The sequence below is a fragment of the Brienomyrus brachyistius genome, chromosome 15 (genome assembly GCF_023856365.1).
Source record: "Brienomyrus brachyistius isolate T26 chromosome 15, BBRACH_0.4, whole genome shotgun sequence".
Taxonomy (NCBI): Eukaryota; Metazoa; Chordata; class Actinopteri; order Osteoglossiformes; family Mormyridae; genus Brienomyrus; species Brienomyrus brachyistius.
This window is the reverse complement of record NC_064547.1, coordinates 10,469,380-10,490,902: the sequence shown is the minus strand read 5'-3', so window position 1 is coordinate 10,490,902 and position 21,523 is coordinate 10,469,380. Positions and strand designations below refer to the sequence as shown.

Below are 21,523 nucleotides of genomic sequence, written 5' to 3'. Positions count from 1 at the left end.
TAGTGGATATAAAATCATGAAAAAAGAAATAGTTGTAAGTATCATTGTCATTCTGGCTCATTAATCATATTCAAAACAGGATTTTTCAGGACAGAGCCGGCAGATAGTAATACTGCGAGGTTTTAGAGGAAGGATCACGTGAAGACTTGCAGACTCACGTTACGACCCAAATGTTTCTCTCTGAAAACTATTCCACACTCCCTCTGGTTTGCCTTGTCTGCCATGTGTGGACTGCATGTTTGCAAAGGAGAGTTAAATATTAACACACTGTGAATGGCTCAGTGCCCTATGGGCGGGCTGACCTGCGGGGGATCCAGTCAGACTTCACCGTGCACCACAGGGGAGGAGAATTGCCTGGGTCCCACCCCCTCCGGCCCCTTCAGAAAAGCCCAGTCCCAACTGCCGAGAGAAAAGTTTAATCCACCAAATATTTACTGGACATTCACTCCAAGGTAGAAATGCTCTCATAGTTCCACAAATCACAATTTGACTCCTCCGTGTTTGTACTGAAACAGTATGGCAGATGCTGCCTAACAATAATAATAATATTAATAACAATAATAATAATAATAGCAATAATAATAATAATAATCATGAAAATTCAACTGGAAAATACATTGTACAGCTTTTCATTGACCATTGGTTTTTAAAGCGCTTAGTTACAGTATTGTATGGGTCATTTAAAAACGTAAAAGTGCCCTCATCATAATTATCACTTTAAGAAGAGCACAGTAAGCATATCACAAGCAGTAGGGGAAAAGAGAAAATCTTTGCCATTAGCCTGTAATTAATATTTCTATCTTTATTTACATCTGGTTCCGCTTGGAGCTTGTTTTCAGAGGAAAACGATAACATCCCGGGCACATACTGGCTCCTGTTGTTACGAGCGGCGGGACACTGGGGACGGCTCTCCATGCCTCTCGGCGGGAAGCGCTTTGGAGCACAGCTGTCAGACTGGGCCGGCCTGCTTATTGTCTGGGGGTTTTAACTTCCAGAGCTGGATTGGCAAACAGCAGGGAAACCTGAGGATGGCGCCCGGGAAGCAGATGGAGAGATGTTTAGTTACAGGTACTCTGTGCAGGCCCCAGGAACAGCAACCAGTGGCATTTAGGAGTGGCTTTCTGGTGAGCGGGACCAGCCCATTATCTCCTTGGCTCCTTGATCTTTTTGATCTGCAGTTGCAGCCCTGAGGCCCGAGCAGCAGCTGGCAGGTAGGCAGCAGAGGCAGACCCGAGCGCTCCGTCCCGGACGGTGCCTTCCATACCTGACCCAGCCCGGCTCACTGCTGGGCCACAAAGGCCGCTGAAAGATATGAGTAATTACCGCTTCTAATATCGTCTGCAGCCGTTAGCCCGGACTGACAGGCGAAAATTAGGTTTATCGACGGGTTAGAAAAAAAAATTCTACTCAGTCAGTAAGTGGAAAACTAGAAAAATCTATTGTTTGTAAATTCATGTTTATTTCTTTATGTGTAGACATGTATAATTTGTATTTATGTATACAGGCAAAAGTTGTGGAAAAAATGTTTGTGTTATGATGCCACATGGACCTGTGGATTTATCCATACATTAATACCACATGATATTTTTCTTATTAATGTTTTAGGATAAGAACGTCTTCATGTGAGGCAGCCCATGTTTATACACATTCATATACATGTTATCATATCTTTTTTATTATTTATTTTTTATATTTATTTCTTAAACATGCCATAATATATATATATATATATATATATATATATATATATATACACACACACACACACACATATATATATATATAGTAGCATTTACTTCTTTGTTTTGGAAAATAATTTGTAAAATAATAATAATAATAATAATAAAATTAATCCTAAATTGTTGCAAAATAAAAATGAAATATTATAAACTCATTGTTTATAATAAATCATAAAGCATGCTGGTGCCTCCATTTTTCTGCCATGGAAATTGTTTTTGGATGGAAGACAACAGTCCTTTGTGGCCGTGCTGTGTCACCCCGCGAAAGAGAAATGTCATAAAAGAACTAAATGCACTAAAATGAACACACAGCAAATACCTCTATAAGCATGTTAAAGTTCTTCTGGAAAATAAATGTTACTGAAAAGACCTTTAGAGTGACATTCCTATAATTATAATCTTGCCATTTTGCATCTTTTTTTAGAAAAACACACCCTGTACTGATCACCCTAATAATTGCCATTTATATACCGTATATAATTTATTGTCCTATATTTTACTTTCCGCAATAAGAGCTTATTGATCAGTTTAAAATGACACTAAATAATGACATATGGCCTCCTAAGTACCACCTATTGCCTTCTGGAGAGCAATACTACTCAGTGATGGGAAAACAAATTGTCCGGGCTGATTCTCTGCATAGTGGATGCTCGTAGTAGAGGAACAAAGGGCTGTTTAATGGATTTGACTCCTTCAAAGGGATATTTATTTACAGGGACCTTTGTTAGGGTCTCTGGCTAACTGGTCTCAGACATCTCTGCACTGAAAAATATTTGGCTGCAGCACAGGCCTATCAAAGGGGTTTCCAAACAGGTCAACTATATGCTAATGCCATGTGCATACAGCTGACTCGTTGAGTATTCCAGCTTGGTGCAGCCCTGGCACGGGCCCCTGGCAGAGGAGGAGGTGCCATCTGCCTGGCCAGGGGGACCGAGTGTGATAAACGGGTGATTGAGTGTGGACCCAGGGGAGCACAAATGGGCAACTGGCACCCAATGTGGGCGCACAGGTTATTCCCACAGATTGGACGGAGGCGCCAGTTTCCCGGGCCTCGCCTATGGCAACGCCACTACTGCTTCATAATTCACGTGTTGTGACTGGCAACATCGAAGCGTTTCTGGGCTCCCTTTCGAGCGACAAGGTTTTACGACATGACACGTGTTGCTACAATCGGCAGATGCCCAACAGCGCTGTTAATGGTCAGATCCTCTCCTGCTTCTGCGGGACGTCATTGGTGCCCCAGACTTGGGGTTTCGCTGGGAGATCGGAGAGGTGCCCGGCTGTCAGTGGGAGGCCTGACTGCTTCTCATTCAGGTGTTGGGATAAGGTACAAAAATCAGGTCTGTTCAGTAAACGGCTGAGCCTGTTATTGTCACAATTTGATGTAAGGTAGTTATAGTTATAGTGGGGGGGGGGTGCTCAAGGCTCTTATCTACTATACCTCAGAGGAAAAGAAAAAATGAAAATCATAAAGTCATATGTAAAATAAGTCAAGCCGGACACCACAGCAATTATGGAGTGAAGGATTCTGTGTACCAGGCAGTGCTGAACTCTATTTCACCAGCAGTTCACTTCCCCAGCCCTTCAGTATCACTATGGATTTTTCCCAAAACAAGCCAAATAAAAAATGTAACCATTACAGAAGGTAGCTATATTTTAGCTATTACAGCTTCCTGATGTGGAATCACCACCTTAGCTGGGTTTACACATTAAAAGGGAAGCGGATTCCAGCACAGGGATTTTTTAGGATGTGTGTGAAGCCTGGTGTATCGGAAACTCTCGACAATAAGCAATGGCATGCTGCACAAGCGAGGCGCATGCTGCACAAGCGAGGCGCATGTGGCCCAACAAGGCCGCAGTTCTTGCACAAAGGTGGAAGAGGAACCATCAAAGCAGGTAGCTTTTCAGCACCATTAGAAGTACAGGCTAAGCTGATAAAATATGGACAGAGGCAACATGGTCCAGCTCTGACTTCCAGGTGGGAACAGCTAATGTTGCTGGAATCCAAGCATCTTCCTGCGACCAGTGGGGGAATCCTCTTTACTTTTAGTCCTTAAGCACCTTGCAAAGTTGAGGTGGCTTGCAACGGATTGTCTTAATCTTCCTTTTCATTGACGAAAAGGGTAAGCCAGGCAGAATGTCGCTCTCTATATGAAAAAAACCAATTGGTTACATGTAGTTTTTTTTTTTTAAAGCAAGGAAGTAGTTGCTACCAACTTTGCAAAACCTCGGACATGCTGACACGGAAGCAGGGCACAGACGCTCACATCCCAGGTAATTTTATGTGTAATCATATGTGCGATTAATCCCTGTGTTATGTTAGGCCAATGCAATTTTTTTGTGTCCCATTGAGAGGTCAGACATGTTTTTGCTGCTCTCAGGGCTTTCAGGGAAAGCTTAGCAATATTTAAATGAAGATGTCGCAGCTGTAAGTACCTGCAGTTGGTTTAGATTAAACATTAAAAATTGTCCCTCGCATCTGCTTGGCTTAGGAGGACCGTCTGAAACTCATTACGCAGATGGAGTCTGAGACAACAGGCAAATCATTTCCTCGAGTCACCCAAGCACTTAAAAATCCCAGGACATCCAATTTTCCCCACACCTTTCCCTTATCAACGTGAGCCGCTCTCGCAAGCAGCTCACACCTTTCCGGAACTTGCTTCTAAACAAAACCAAAAGCCTGTTTTTTTTTTCCCACCTCCCACACAACAAAGAGTGAAAGAGGGAGGGTAGCTTTCTCCAGGTCCACTGAGCTCTGCTCAAATTCCCAAACTCCTACTTGCAGCACAACCTGAAATCACTGTGGCTCATAGTCACATACACAAGCAAAATCTTTCAGGGAGCATAAAGTAAAATTACATTCCCTTAAATAAACGGGGATCACCAGTTAACCGGGCTTGTACGAAAGGGCAGAGAGGGGAAGATTAAAAAAAAAGAAAGTTGGATGACGACGGCGCTGAAGGAGACGTAGGTGGATGGCACTTCCTGTTGGGTGGGGCCCCCGGGGGCGGTTAGTGGAGCAGCTGCATTTGGAGCCACTGAAGACCACACAGGGAGGTAGGTGACCCTTCACAATCCCTCAACTCATCCCAAGTTAAACTGGAGATAAATGCACTGAGTGAAACTTTTGAAGCCCCTCTGTGTCAATGTGTGTGTGTGTGTGTGTGTGTGTGTGTGGGAAGGTGTGCGTGCGTACGTTTGTGCACAGGGTGTGCAGGTGAGGGTAAAGGGAGGGGGAGTTATTTGATACTTCAAGCCACATTAATTAATTTAAGCGGTGCACAAACTTTGTATCAAAGGTGTTTGAAACAGGCTGGGAAACCTTTTTTTGTTAACAGCCTAGGGTAAGCCACGCTGAATCACCTTAAGCTATTCCACAAACATAATAATTAGCTTTCCGCAAACTATTCTACAAACATTGTAATTAGCTTGAAAAACTGGTTATTACATTGTGCAGCCTCGAAGCGCTTTATAATACAACATTCATGCATCGCTGATTATCCAGTGCCACAGTTTTGCATCAGTACTTTGTGGATAAAATAAACAATGTAACCTAAATACAAATACGCTCATGCGTGAGAGTGTTTATGCTGATCGAATGTTTTCCCTGCAGAGTGGCACTGGTCAGACTAAGACCTACGCGGAGCAGAAAATAATCTTCAGCACGAAGCTGTTCAAATTTAGCCTCATGATTTGACACATATGATTTGCAAGCGTTTTTCCTGCCTATGGGCCTGTGGGGGATTTATTTAATTCCATTATGTGATGTGGCAGACGGACTCGTGTGGCAGAATGCCGCACCGCTGAGTTTGCTGAGCGAAGGGACAGGTAGGTAGAGGAGACGGATTCGTCAGCTGGGTCACGGCTTCCGTCCGCCTGCTAGCCAGGGAGATCTTACCTGAGGAGGGCAGCGGGGGGGTTAGCGCCAGCAGGCAGGGGGGTCGGGTCCGGCTGCCTGATTCCTAGGGAGATCTTACCTGAGGAGGGCAGCGGGAGGGTTAAGGCTGACAGGCAAGTGGAAGTGGTCGGGGCCCATATGCTTTAATCCCCCCCAGCGACTCCGGGTTGAGGTTTTGAATTGCCCACCCCCGACCACAGAGGGGGCCCGATTACCAGCGGCTAATGTCGCCAAAGCACCGCACGTGCTGCCTCCGGTACGTCCTCAGTCACATACGGGCCAGACGGAATGGACAGACAGCGCAGGCACAGCGCAGGCACAGCCGGGCACGTCTGGCCAATCGAACCACAAAAATGCAGCACTCACTCTGCAGAGAAGCACACAAAGCCAAGATAGGCATCGGCAGCTACCGGCTATGAATAAAACAATGGCGTGCAAACTCCGCCGGGGTACAAGCCCCCGATACCACCAGAGATTTTATCAGCTGATTAAGCTGTTTCTTCAGGTGCTGTGTACAGTTACCGCAGGTCACACCGCACATATCTGCTCTATCGTAGCGCCATTACCCCAGCAGTGCCAGTCCTTTGATCTGCCTTTGAATCTGGTGCCATGACATAGTGCCACTTCGGTTTCCTAGGTGCGTGTTCCAAACAAACATCTCCCCCAGGCTCAACCCCAACCCCCCGGCGATCCACAGGGTTCAAAACGACAGGTACACAGATGTTTATCGGCCTCTCCTACAAACCCGGTTGAGCAATCATGTTGCTTAAAATGCTCCATGAGTCGTTAAGTGCTCTGCAATCAGCTGGAGATACAGCACTTATCTCAGGTGAGGGAGTGACTCTCAGTTTCATTTGCTAACGAGAAGACGAGAGCTTCTCCGTATTCGTTTCTCTGGCTGAATCAGGATGGCGCCAAAAGGTCAGTGGAAAGCCACAGATTGAAGAAGTTGTTTTCCTCCATTTCTCTCCGGTTTTAGTCAGGCTGTTCTCGAATTTGTGATGTAATTTGAGGAAATGCTGGCGCTGGTCCCCTCTTTACACCATCTCTAGGCTATCAGCAGCGACTCAGACTCAGCGGTCCCTGTTCATTGAAACAGAAATCATCCTAATTATATGATTCCGTTCCATTAGTAAAGTATGCAACTATTATATGTCATAATGAGCCGATATCGCAAGCTCATATTTAAATCCACATTTATTTCATTTCTAAGATCACTGGATTTCAAGATTCCCAGCTATAAAATAACACGATTGAGGATACATGATGATTTACCATGTTAGCTTTTCCTACCTGTTCTAAATGATGGTATGCAAAATGATGCTCGTCTGCCAATGACTGTGAAGTTAAAAGTGATCCATTCTCCTTAAGGTTCCGTCACCTTCTAAGCAAAGGTGGGATTTCAGGCCTCTGGTGTAGATACAGACGGGGGGGGGGTGATGGGGGATTCAAACCCACAGCCCCGTCCAAGCGAAGCAGCAGCTGCCCCCCGAGCTATGCTGCCATCATGAATGCAGTGTGAGTAAAGTATGAGTAGACTTAACTAGGCATAATGACAACTAATTGCTGCTTCAAGATTCAGTGAAACAGTCAGTGCTTTCTGTGTGAATCTATCCACCCATTTTCTATAACCACTTGTCCTATTCCGGGCTGCAGGGGGTCCAAAACTTAGCATGTTTTTGGACTGAGGGGGGAAACTGGATTACTGAGAGAAAAACCCACAACAACACAAGGAGCACATGCATACTCCACACACACACACACACACACACACGCACACACACGCACAAAGCCATGGCAGAGACTCAAACCCTGCTCCCAGGAGTGTACAGCAACAGTGCTAAGAATTATTATTTCGTTAGAAATTTAATAATATGAGAATGAGCATGACTGAGGTAAAGTTATAAGGCCCAAAAGGGACCTGACTGGAAACCATATTAACTGGGCTTGATAAATATCAACCTATACATTTCAGTTACATTGCAGTGAACATTGCAGTGAAAATAACTTACTCCAGTTGCGTAGCTGTGTGTTTTTTTGGATGACTGTTCTCCTACCTGCAGATAGGAGTCTGTGAAATGGCCACCAGACAGGCTGGCAGAAGAAGACCCACAACTCAACACCTACTGGGCCAAGCAAACACAAGCAGAAGGCCTTAGGAATACAGGCAGCCCCCTGACCAAAGCTTTCACCTTTTTACTGAAATTGACAGGACTGAAAACATTTACAGCACTCTCAGCTGGAGGACTGTGGCAAAGAAGTGAGCCTTTCCATTGGGTTAGAAAAATATTTTGAAATTTTTCTCTAATGTTACACTTTTTTAAATTTATTTTAATAGCAGACCACGAAGGCATTGTGCTACTGTTACTGCATGATGTAATATTTGCTGATACTGCAGTATTTTTTGTTAGAGAAATTCAGTTAAAAATGAAAAAAATGGGTTGACCAAAAAGGATTTAGAATGTATATATATATATATATATATATATATATATATATATATATATATATATATTTCTTATTGGCATGCAAACTGGATGGATAACTATGCTGCACCTTCACTCTAATGCCTGTTTTTGCTATAAATCACATAACTGGCCTTATAATGACCATAAATGACCATAATTTCACTGGATAGTAGCATAGTCAGATAAACATAATAAAAGACTGTCCTGAAATATCAACCAAAGTAAATTGTCTGGACTAATTTTAAAGCATTTTTAATAATATTGCTTCAGTAGTAATTCTACTTTAACATGTTTTGCAGACAGGCAGTAATGACGTAGAGTTCAGTCAAAAAGCATAATCTATCAAATAGGTACAATGATCCCTACCTCTTAAAGATAATCCAAAGGGGTGTACAGTCATACCTGATGAGGTCTATATTTATTCAGATACCCGGACCGCTGTTGTATTGTCTGAGTTACTTAGCAAAAGCAAACAGCGATATACTCTCTCTTTAAAATGTTCACTTTCTAACCTGGGTGGGTCTGTCTGAATATGCCATTTGAATCTGCAAAACTATTAAGGCAACAAAACCCATGAAACTGGAATCAGGTGTCAGCGGCTGACCGCGTGGATGCCACTGACAGAAATGTCAATACACCTCCTTTTCATGCTCTTTGTGTGGACCTTCCAAGCAAACAGATATTTAGGATAAAGGAACCCAGCGTCAGACCTAAAGCTCTATCTCTCATTACAGCAATTGTACAGTCTGTGTTTCCTTAAGCGTTTCTCTGTCTGGGATGGAGGTAACATTTCCCGTGTGTCCTACTGGATCCCTTCTTCAATTTGTTTAGCATTAACTTCAAAAAGGGGCATGATTCTGACAAACACTCATCCCATTGTCATCGTTTGCGGCAATTGAGTGTATTGTCTGGTACCTCGAATGAAGAGGTTTCTGCAGTTTTGAAGCTTTTGACTGAGCTTTTACAATGAAAGGTAAATACCTACTCAAACACACACATACACAAACACAAACACTTCCTGCCCTCCGTATAAAAAGACTTAAAGGGCACAAAAGCAGACTTTTATTCAGTTTGCTGAAGTTCCTATTGAAGTTATTGAGAGGTTTGTTGTAGTTTAAGTTCTGCTGAATAGCCAGGTTGGCTTATCCGTGGGCATGGCTTCCGTCATTGTGACATTGCATTTTCTCTGCCTCCTCTACTATTACAGCTATATATAACAAGGCCTACTCCATAATATTTTAATATAAAGCAAAAAGCATTTTGAAATATTGGTTACTAGAGTGTGACACTATATCCATAAAAAAAATCTATAAAATTTGCATGTAAGTAAACAATAACAAGGTTTGCTACAAAGAGAGGAAGACAGGGGATCTGTGGAGTAGTGCATTATGGGCCGCTATTCTCCGTGAGCCCGCTAGGAGTTAAGCGAAAGTACTGCTGCCAGTTGTCAGGTGATGTATCCTGGATTAGAACCAAGACTTAAGCTGGACCACACCTTAGATAAACCTCCGCCGCTTCGGTCTTCTGCAAACATCTCCGCTGCCGCATGCTACGGCTTGCTGCACTCGCGTGTTTGCGCACTGATTTCTACTCCTTCCCTTCCCCTGTTTTTTTTTCTTTTTTTGCTATGGCTAGTGTGCGCTCGGCCAGCAAACAGATTTGAATGCGATGACTAATAAGAACATCACGCCTGCAGTCACACGAACAGACAGAATCATGCTCTTTGATGTGGTTTGAAGCACACGGAGCTCTATGTGGTCTTCAGGAAGAAAGGACCTGTTCTCTGGTTTGGGGTCTCACTGCAACATTACATGCTGACGTCTCGGTACTTTGGGAGATATAGTAGTTTCAGTTGGACCATCGACTCTGGTAAATGTTAAAGTGACACACTCACATGACAGAATCTCATACGGCTCCTACTCATTTAGCTAATAAGGCAAATACGCTTTTTGACATTTGTTCTGTGCCTCTGTAGGGCTGTGATTCAAATTGTCTGTGTTAATTAGATATTGAGGGGAAACTAAAAGCCGAAATAAAATAACAAATGAGGGAAACATGTCTGAGTATGCAAGCCTGATTGAAATAAAATGTAGATAAAATTAGAATCGATGTTCTTAAAAGGTGTCAATCAGTATCACGGCAACATGTGCTCATCACACAGCTGCAGACTGGTTCAATGCTGGAGAACTGCTCAGATGCATCCCACACAAATCCTACACAAACCCCATAATTTCCCCTCATCTCTATGCATTGTGAAGCATAACTATGCAAAAAAAGGCTTGTATTTACAGAGGAACAATCATTCACAGACACAGCTACAAAAATGTTCACAACCGTAACAGACAACTTTGCTCCTTCTTTCGATTATATTTGAGATTTGAAAAAAAAAATCCATGCATTTTGTCCTGGTTTCTGTACAATATAGAATATTTCCAAGTTTTATACAAAGTCTGGACTTTACCCTTCAATCAATGGCTTGAATAACAAACTGAGAATTACGAAAACGTGTCATTCTGATGTTTCGGGACTTTCTTCATTTATCCTTTTGAACAGAATGTTCTTCCTTTGCTGCATTTCTGAAAATATGAGAATTTCACACTGAGCATCTAACACATTGTAAAGGCAGCACCAAACATAAACCCATTAACACACTCTGTTGGTAGCTTACTGTATAATCCCACACCATGATCAAAATACCAACTGCCAGCTCTTAATATAAGGCAAGTGATCCGTGCATATGCCTGGATACAATGTATAAACATTCAGGGTTCATGCTTAGAGCTATAACACACGTTTAGGATAGCCCATGTCTGTCCTGAGGAGTTTTCTGTATGTGGCATTGAAGTCTAAAGTCTAAAATCGCTACTACTTATGTATGTTTGATGCCTCATCTACTAAAAGTTAAACAAAGGACCTCTAGGCCTGTGCTCTGGGATTTACCAGGCTGCCAATGAACGTCAAGAATCATGCCCACTGTAATAATTTCCATAAAGGCCAAAACATGATCATTCCACATGAAAGTCATAAATTTCATGTGAAAGTAAACAAACGGAAACTGAAAAAATTTGAGTAAAGTCAAGTAGAGTCAACTTGCCAAATGTTACCAATATTTCGTCTCCAAGAACAAAGACCTGTAACCTCGTCCCAGCTCTGCTCTGTGATAAACGCATGTCAGCAATACCAGGCTTCATATTTCAAATATAGTTTTGTTGCATAATTACACACATTTTTAATCAGTAATTCACAGCAGCCCTGTAAATATGAAAACAGTACCTATATAACAACACAGTAGGCAGGTACGACAGCGGGCGTGTTCTGTATAACAGCAGGCACAGCTGGTCATGAGGTGTTAGGTTATGTCTCCCCATTTCACAGCAGCTTATTTTCACCGTGATTTCTGAGGGGAAAGAAAGAACAGCGTTAATGAGAATGTTTTCTGCAGCTGCGGAAAGTGACAGCGACATGAACACACTGCGAGTGTTTAGCGGCATAATTAGATTACTCCTGTCAGCAGGCAGCGTTAAAGTGATTACTGATATATCCCACCTTTCTCCTCTCTTCTGCTTCACAGCCTTAGTCACCAGGTAGCTTCACAGAGCACCTTAATGAGCTCAGGCTATGCTGCTGGAGCCAAAGCTGGGAATTATGATCGGTTTGCAAATTATTCCCAGAGTCTGACAAGGTCTCACCATCATTTAGCGGCATGTAACGTTGCCAGGTGGATAGCACTGATGCTAGAGCTGTAATTCTGCTAATCTCACTTTGCTCTGAACAGCCGGTAAAGTTAACACAAGAAAATGAATGCCAGTAATTTTCTACTGAACTGAAAGCATTTGTCAGTGACCAAGCAAAGCTGCAATGCAGTACTTGAACATGGAGCATGTGGAGACATAGCCCTCGAAGCACATGGTCTCCAGCAGAGTCTGGTCCACAGAGCTTAGGGATAAACTGCAGCATCTTCTACACGTTAGGGGCGTCTCTACATCACCTGGAACGATGCACAACATGATCAATAATTCAGTGTAATGAGTCACATATATATTTTTTTCTTCGTAATTAACACTGTTGTGCATTTATTATGTATGACAGTGGTAATGCTGACCGATACCTTCCAAACCCTCCCTTACCTGCTGCGTAAGGGTCAGTACTCCTCCTAGCATGGGGTCGGCCCGTCCCCATTCATTCAACTAAGTGAGCAGTCGAAAACACTGTGCACATGTTCAACGTGCTCTCAATAATGAGCTGGGAGGCATGATCCTTCTGGTCCCAAGCTGAGAGAAGCCAATAAAGAAATAGCAGAATCACATACATGAATTCTGTTCATTAAACGTAATTTCTGGTAATGGCGTTCCCGGTAATTAGCCATCACTGTCATGCCACTACTAACAGCATGACAATAATGGACCAAGTCAACATTTTAGTAAAAGTTAAGTTTAGTACCATTCGAGCAAATATGAGAGAATAAGCATTTAGGACCAGTGGATTGTGGATTCAGTGAAAAGTAGGTTTGTGTGCGTTTTCATTGACGAGTCAGGCGATGCCCATACAGAGTTTACTGCATCTCACCAGGCAGACACCACGGATCCGCATGAAGTCATGGCTCTTTCTCCTCCCTTCAGAACACCAATTGAATTTTACATGTCCCCACTGCTTTTCATACTATTTTATTGGACCAGAAACTGTAGCGGGAGGCACTATGGACAAATGGGTGATTAAGGCTGTATTTTCTCACCCATGAAAGGGAAGTGTCTGGGGATCAGGAAAGCAGGACAGGCTCGCAAAGCTGCGGAGCTCAAAACAATCGGGTGAAGAAAGAATGAAGAAGGGGATTTACTTTATTAGATTCAATAAAATTACTGCTTTAGGAGTCCATTTTTCATTATATCTGATGTAGTCAGTAACAAGAGAAATTTCTTCTATATTAAACATCATACATGCAAAATGTTATGATTTTATATTCATAAGAATATCTTATTTAAATGCATATTTAAAAAATATTGACCAAAAGTAAAACATGGCATATGTTTAAAAATGTCACTATCCAGCTAATCTGTATCTATAGTATCTATATCAAATCATTGATCATTTAAACAAGTCTGATGTTGACATAAAACCCAGTTTTTCAGTTGCACATTCAAAAACCAAGTCAGTTTATTTGTCTTGAGCAAAATAGTTTTATTTCAATATTTGCTTTCTTACACATTTCTGGTTACTTTGACATCCATTCATTTTCCTGGAGCCTATCACTGGCAAAACTTGGCATAAGGTTGTGGTACAACCTGGACGGGATGCCAGTTCATCACAGGGCACGGAGCAAGGGACACCCTGGACAGGAGGGCAGTCCATCACAGGACACAAAGTGGGGAACACCCTGGATGGGATGTCATCGGAGATCAGGGGGAATCCCATATGATATGGGGAGAAAATGCAAGCTCCACTCACACGCAACAGGAAGGTGAGAGTCAATCCGTCAGCCCTGGAGCTACGAGCCAACAGTGTTACCCACAGAGTCCCATGGTGCCCCGATACAGCATCTTGTAAATAAATATCTCTGAAAGCTGGGGAAAAGGGTGATGGTTCACCTGAAAATATCCACAAGGGGCACTCTGTGGAATAATACATTCTCAGCTCTGAGTGGATGTTTGGCATCTACACACTTATTACTGCAGGAAAACACATTAGGACTATTTTTCAATGGCCATTACAGGGCCTGAAACCCTGAAAGTAAAGTAGAGCAGGAAAAGCCCATTTGACCGGATCCCTTAGCTTTGGTGTAAGTAAGAGTGTCGCCTCTGTCTCAGGGGACCTGTCGAGCTGAGGGGATTAAGAGGATGGTATTATCAGGACAAAATTCAGATCAAAAGGCTAAGTTGGGCCAGTTAAAAGGTTGTAGCCCTTTAGCCCATGAGGATTTCAAAGTCCACTAGTTTAACAGGAACCCTTTATAATCTCCAAGCACCCATCTGGTATAATGCTCAAGTATGAAGCCGGTGACAAAGACAGATCTTTGTTTTAGGCTTAAAGTCCTGAGTAATACACCCTGGAGGAAGTGCCCCTTTCCTTCTTGAGTAATAAACATTTAAATGAATAAATTATATCCTTAATAGAACACAATTAGTATATTGAAGTTCCTTTGTACATTTATATATGATGTCTACATGTATTGCTCAAACAGTGTTTTGGGAGGCGTCCTTAATTCCGTAGAAATGTTGAAAATGTATTGGTTTCATAGCAAAAGTTCATTAACAAGCAACGTTTAACATATCTGCACATTTCTTCCGCACAGACATTTTCTTTTTAAGAGTAAATTTGTTTGCCTCACTCCTTCAGTACTGTTCCTGCTATCTTACTGTTACTTGTAACAGTCATTGGCTACCAAAGGGTTACTGAACACAAATATTTGGTGCTGTATATTATTGCAAAAGTGTTACTAATTAAAACGCATCAGGAGACAGCTTGTCAATGGCCTTTTTAACTCAGAGCAGCTCTTTTGTGTTTTCATGTATTACTACTTGAAATAACATTTTGCTTAAAATTCTGGGTTGTTTTTATTGTGATATATATTTTTGTAAACAAATCAATAAAGCAATGATTTTAGTAATAAAACCAATTTGCAATATTTTTACTGATTTATGCAAGTGTCCTAAGATTTTGGTTTGGCACTGTATGGTAGCAATATACTAATCTTAAAAGTAAAAATAATTCATACAAAAAAGCTTTTAAAGAGATTTTTTTTTATTTCAGATGTAGTTTTTGTACTATTTAACTGGTTTAGTGCTAAGATACACTTGTATCACTGCAGATGTGACCTAAAAGCAGCTTCTATGGGGAATGTCAAAGGGGCAGGGAGTAAGAGTTTGTTAAGATGGTCAGCATTGAACTCAGCTTGTTCTTAAACAGCCTTAGGTGGCCTCTTCCCCTTGAGCAGGCAGTGGGACAGACGGCTCAGCCTGTCTGATCTTGTGCAGCGTGTGTCCCTCACTTTCATCCAGCAGGGGACACTTTGTGGCGGAGAAAATTACTGGAAAAACAAAAAGGCATTTGCTTTGATGACCAACAGGCATGTCATCAGGAGCATGACATCCTGGAAGGGCATCCATTGGCAGCAGGTCTGTGGAAGAGGCCAGATCCAAAAATGACCCCCATGAAATGTAGCAATAAGCATGCTGCCCAGATGAGGGTTCCTGGGACCAACACCTGGAGCCGAGCCTGGGGGTGGTGCCTGGCCTGGTGACTCAGGCTCCCACTAACCCAGCCAAGCTCAGCCCAAAATGGCTCACCACCCACAAGGTGGAAGGGGGGTGTCTAGTACAGTATGAGTGGACAGCAGGCTTGAGCAGATGCTGACTTTGAGAATGTGGAACTTTAACTCTCTGATGGGGAAGGAGGGAGATATGGAGGGAGATATGATCAAACAGACACAAGCTTATTAACACATGCAGGACAAGCGGTCAGTCATCAAAGGTGAACAATGTGAACCGACTTGAAGCAGTGTTTTTGAGACACATGATTGGAGAGGAAGAGCTATCAGATGATCACTACAGAGGAGGCCTGATAGGCCAGATGAGCAGTCCATGTTTGCTGGGAACATTTTGCTGAAACTAGATGCTGGGAGTGATGATCCTGAATGTCCAAGTTGGTCATGTTCAAGCCTTCGACTGTTGTCAGAAGGCGGTCGATGCTTGTAACCCCTGGTAACCCCAGGACTCACTGGCCAACATAAGTGGTGAGGGAATCTGTACATTTTGCTAAATGTTCTACTGCTACCCATCACAAATCTGCATATAAAACGTACAACTGCTATGCAAGAATAGGCTGAAAGAGTATAAGGACACAGTGATATTTTTTTGAAGAATTCTGCTTTTTACTTTAAAAGCAAAACCACAACAAATGTGACTGTACACCTGAAAATTTTATTAGAACAATGAACCCCCCCCCCCAACCCAGGTTTCTAACCCCTCTACCCACCCTCTCAGATTCAGTGAACATACAAATAACACTGAGCTTGGAGTCTAAATTAAAATGTTTATCAAATATCCTTCCCTTCAGGACCAGCATGCTGCTTCTCATCCGCTAATTGAATCGATAAATTATTATGGTTCCTTGGGGCACGGCAAAGCTCCCTGCTCAGAGCATCATCTTCAGCTTTCCAGCAAGAGAAGATTGTAGATGGATATATTGATTAATTTCAAAGCCAGAGTATCTGGTGACGGTGTAGAAAGCTGCCCTCTTCCATTAAAGGCTGGCATCTTCCTCAGCAGGAGAGATCTGGATTATCCTGTATACTCTAGAATCAGTCACCCCGGTGGGTAAGTGTGCTGTGACACTGGTGACAAACCAAAAATGTGGATCCAGTAATCAGAGTGTCCCTGCTACTGAGTGTAGAGAACGAGATGGATTAGGCCTTCCGTCCATCCATGTTCATGCAATGGTGCAGCTACCCAGTATCCTCTCTCCCACAATGCCCTGCAGTGCCACGACCTGTTTCGAGATACGTTTCACTAAGACATAAAAGAGACTCATCAAACATCGTGTAACGTTCACCTTCACTCAGACAACGTAGCACTGACACTCAGTATTTACCCCTGTAGAATGTTTTCCTCTCATAAAGATGGGTAAAAAGCTTGTCAGGCTCCGTTCATTGAAGATACTATTTATTTTGAATACTATTTGTTTCGCTTGCAATTAAAAATACAACACACATGAAAAAAAAAAAAACATCAAGCTCGTGAAAACTCTAATATAGTAAAGTCAGTCCCTGGTGATATTCTAGAAACTGCATCTGCTAAACTGCAATCTTTTCTCAATAGTCTCACTGGTGCATGTTGTACCTGTCAGCACACATTTATTCTGAAAGTATTGCATTTGGCTAAGCGCGACCCCCCACCCCACCCCCAGACACCCCCAGCCCCCACGGCCCCCACCCTGCTTCCCAGTACTGCGGGGCAGCCAGGTGGAAATAACCACATTGCAGCTTCTGTACCTCTTATCTTATGAAGAGGGACTGAGTGCAAACAAAGAGTAATTGCCAGAAATGGCATGCTACATGTAATGAGCTGTAATGAGGGCTTAATTGAAAGGTGAGACTGGGTATTGCCGCAGACAGAGGAGAGTAAGTCCTCTGTCACCACGCGAGGCCAATATATGCTTGAACAGACGGGCACTTGAGCGCATGGTCAGATGAGTTTGTCGGAAGAAGGGGAGGGAATTATATCGATAAAACAGTGCGAGGTCTAGGATAAAGCTTCACAAACTTCCCACAAAATGTGTGCCCCTTTACTGCAGATGCTGCCCGAATAACCACTACTTCCCAGTAGGCTATCTGGGACGTCCAGGAGATACATGACACAGTTATTTTTCTCCTTTAATATGCCAGCTGTGCATTGGTATTTCGGATGATTATTCTGCCTTGTGTATATGGAGACAGGAATCAAATGGGAAATATATTTACCCTGGGCATGCTTAAGACACGTGCGTTTCTGCTACGGAGATCATTTTTCTGTGTGAGGTTCAGCTGTAAGAAGGGGGTTAGCGAAGGAGCCCCCCCTCACTTTAAGGTGTGATATGAGGTCCTGACTGTGGACAAGCGAAGATGCTTTGGGCATTTGCTACTTGTACTTTTTAGTAAGAAACAAAAACCTGTAAATTTTTTACCCAACACTACCTCTTCTCGTATATTTGCAAGACATGATTCACAATTCACATCTCTGTGAGTCATCTCATCTTTCTTTGGTTTTAAGTCGTTAGCCATGACTAATGGAGACTAATGCTTTGTTTATAAAATTTACATATGACTCTTCTGTTACTTATCTGATGTTCTTAAAAAAAAAAAAACCTTAAAATAGTCCCGGATGATCTTACTCTGAATTCATATTTTAAATACCTTCCACTAATAACTTAAAAGGGTGTCAGAATATCAAAGATGGTTGCAAGCCATATTTATCAGGAACAATTTCATTGGGCTTCTCAAAATAACTAATCTACAGACGTGGACTATTAATCCCAGCAGTGAAATTAAATGTGCAAATTTATCAGTTAAGTTTCTCCAGTTTTAGTTGAAACTCAACAAGAGAAAATTATCAGACCAAAGAGAAATGAACATTACAGGTGATAGCGATTATTGTCACAACGCTCACATAGTTATGGGGTATGTGGGAAAGCAAACGATTATGGGACAGCACAGCCATGACCATAATTGCAACAGCATGTCATTGCTGTTATTAAATGTCTTCAGACAGAATGTATGACTTCAGAGTTTTATTAATTAAACAGACATGACTTCCACAGACATCATGGCCTCCAGGGATGTGGTTCTGTGTGTCTGTGTGTGAAGTGTCATCTGGTTTCCTTCCATATCCAAGAAATGTGTTTTAGATGCGCTGAGGTCTCTGAAAAATCTGTACATTGTGTGCATGAGTGTCTGCCCTGTGGTAGACCTTCAGTATTTTTAATAATCTGATGCCATGTAATCGCATCTGAGAAAAAGGCATCTGTCATCAACAACAACAACTACATCACTGTCTGTTGCATTTGGTCTATTTTGTGAGAATGATCAGCTAGAGAAACCATGATTCACAGCAAACAAATTAATGTATATGGGTGAGACAATTAAAGTCAAAGCCTGTAAATGTACAGCATCAAGCGTAAACATCAATAAATTTAAAGAACAGCCTGCATATTGAAGGGACAGAAACTCACAGTTACATAGACATATAAGTGATCTGATAGCTATGTGTTTTTTTAACAGAAATACCCATCAATCAAACATTAGATTTGAGAATATATTTCATATGTGATTTTCTTCTGATCCAATGAAATAATCTTACATGCAAAGAACTACTTAATATGCTTCAATGGAAACATTATTACAATTTAGCCACTGGCCAGTTACTCAAATCGAAATCATTTACAAAGCGAAGCTGCCACACATAGCACGGCTCGGTGTGAGTTTCTGCAGCACATCCTCTGTGTAACATGCCTGCGTCCTGCATCCAAAAGCTGGATTTACTTCACTTAGTGCTCAAATTGCCCCACTCCTTTATCCTCATAGACAAGCGATAATTTACGGCTGCAGGTGAAACGCGGGCTAAAGTGCAGGGGCTTTAGTTTAGGTGACTTGTTTTGCAAGTGAATCTCAGTGCTGAGGACTTGCTGAAGAAAGGATTCCTGTCTTGCAGAGAGCTCAGGTAGTTTTACTGAATTGAGCCAGGGGTTCTGTGCCAGGAAACATAATCCTATTAATAAAACAAAAATCAAAGCAAACACGGCAATCAGTCTTACCCTCCACGCTCACCTTCCTCTACCTGTGCCCGCGCTGGAATCTTAAAAGCCAGCCACAGACATGCTCTGACGGGGTGTTTTGAAAACGTTGCGTGCCGTGGGGATCCCGGCGGCCCAGGTGGGAGCTATGGGCTCGGTGCAGATGCACGCTGGTACACACACACACACACACACACGGCCACCCACACACACACACACACACACACACACACACAAACTGCCAATCACAGGTTTTGTTGGTTGTACTGTACATAGTCACCTTTGAGGCCTGCATGCTGCCTGTAGGCACAGGCAGATTCCCTTTACTGAGCTTACCGCTGTCGGCATCCATCTGAACAGGGAATTCTTCACTTCCACTTGTACAAGCTGTGCTTTTGAAGAAGCAGTTCCAGGCTTCTGCCGTCAGCTAATGATTAAGCTGCGTGGTGAGCGCGGTGCACTGCGCGGCAGAGTGCGCTCCCAAGTCAGAAACCAGGGCCGAGCGGCATCGAAAGTCCGGAGGTACAGGTTTTTTTCTTTTGACCAAAGTTACAGGCCAGGTCAATTAGAGGCATGCGGCTACGTCATTATCTGTAGCTGTTGGATTTTATAAAACATTGGAAAATTGGATTTTATAACGTAATATTCTTTAGCAATGCAATTGTTGAGCCTTAGCTAAACTAAGTTTTATGAACTGTCTGAACCCCACTGCCAAGCCCCCCATTAAATTAGGTATGGGTATAAGCTGATCTCCACAGGAAATGTACATACTGCCATAGTGCATGCTGGGAGGAACAACTCTAAGCAGCAGAGTAAAGTGAAAGGTAGCTGCTTGATTAGTATATTATAACCAAACAACAGCCAAGACAGAGGAATGGCATCAATGATAGTCAGCCATACAGAATCACACGCCCTATTTATATAACTGACATCATACGACAATTAGCTGTTGTTATATAAAATATTTTCTGTATTATCATTTTTATTGACTTTATTTCGGAGTCACAATTGACTTTATTTTAGACAGATAGTTTTGCTTGCACTTTCTTGTGAAATGGGTGCATCTATTCTTCTTGAACTTTCTTAATCACAAGCTTATTTTTATGTCTGATGTTTAATATTTGCATATGTTGTGGATTTTGATTAATCATTCCCAGAGAACACACTGAGGGGCTCTGCGCTGATTTTTACAGGTGCCTGTTCCCCGACTCCAACATGCCATTCAGCTAAGGGACACCTGTTGGAAACATGCTTAATTGGACAAAAACAAACACCATGCTTGTCACTGGAAGCATTAAAAGTGCCTTTTGTCTTAGCCAGTGAATATATCTGTTAAGCAAATGCAGTGTGGTGGCCAAGCCTATGTGAAAGACAGGGGCGGGAAGCAAGCCTTTCAATCTGAGCGCACATATGGGAGCCAGTGAAAGAGGCAGCCATTAATGTACGCTGAGCGACTCTGAAAGAGTCATAATAGACAATGTAGAGTCTGAAATCTGTGGTGGCTGTGGGCCGCTGAATTAGCTATGGACTGCTATGGCAGTTCTGGGCCACAGTGGTAGTTGTGGGTTGCTGCTGTGATAGCTATGGGCTGCTGTGGTAACTGTGGACCGCAGTGGGTTTCCCCCAAGAATTAGATTGGGTGATATGTGTGTGTGTGTGTGTGTGTGTGTGTGTGTGTGTGTGTGTGTGTGGATTATGTTTATGTTACGTTGTGGGGATCAAATGTACCCCACAATGTGATAAATACTTGTGATTTTGACTGAAAGATCTGTGAATGCAATCAAAAAACCAAGCATGCCAAAAGTCTCGTATTTTGTTAGGGCTGGGTAGGGGTTAAAGTCGTCACATTGGGATTCGAGTTTTCCCCATATAAATTAGTGGAGAGTCCCCACAAAGATGTAATTACAAACCTATGCGTGTGTGTGTGTGTTTTATGAATGTGTGTATGTACGTACATATGTATTTAATCACGGATTAAGAACTAGGTAACTGCATTCTCAACAGCAATAAAAACAAGTTATTATTTATCCTGACATACTTCCTGGATCAAAACACCTGTGGCATGAATGTCAGGCTTTTCTCCCCAGGGTGAACTCTTGGATAAACAGTGAAATTCTATGCTTATACTTCACAAACACCTCTGACCCAACCCACCGAAG

General features: G+C 42.5%; 1 long non-coding RNA gene across 4 annotated transcripts; it reads left to right on the top strand.

The window, feature by feature from the left end:
• The first annotated feature begins 4,451 nt into the window (after nt 1–4,451).
• Nucleotides 4,452–8,082, top strand: LOC125709135 (uncharacterized). Of its 4 annotated transcripts, XR_007382618.1 has the most exons (4): nt 4,452–4,796; nt 6,275–6,558; nt 7,009–7,155; nt 7,701–8,082. It is a non-coding gene; the product is annotated as an uncharacterized LOC125709135 (long non-coding RNA). The 4 variants fall into 4 exon arrangements; XR_007382617.1 differs by lacking the exon at nt 6,275–6,558; XR_007382619.1 differs by lacking the exon at nt 4,452–4,796 and having other exon boundaries at nt 5,711–6,466.
• Nucleotides 8,083–21,523: the final 13,441 nt, after the last annotated feature.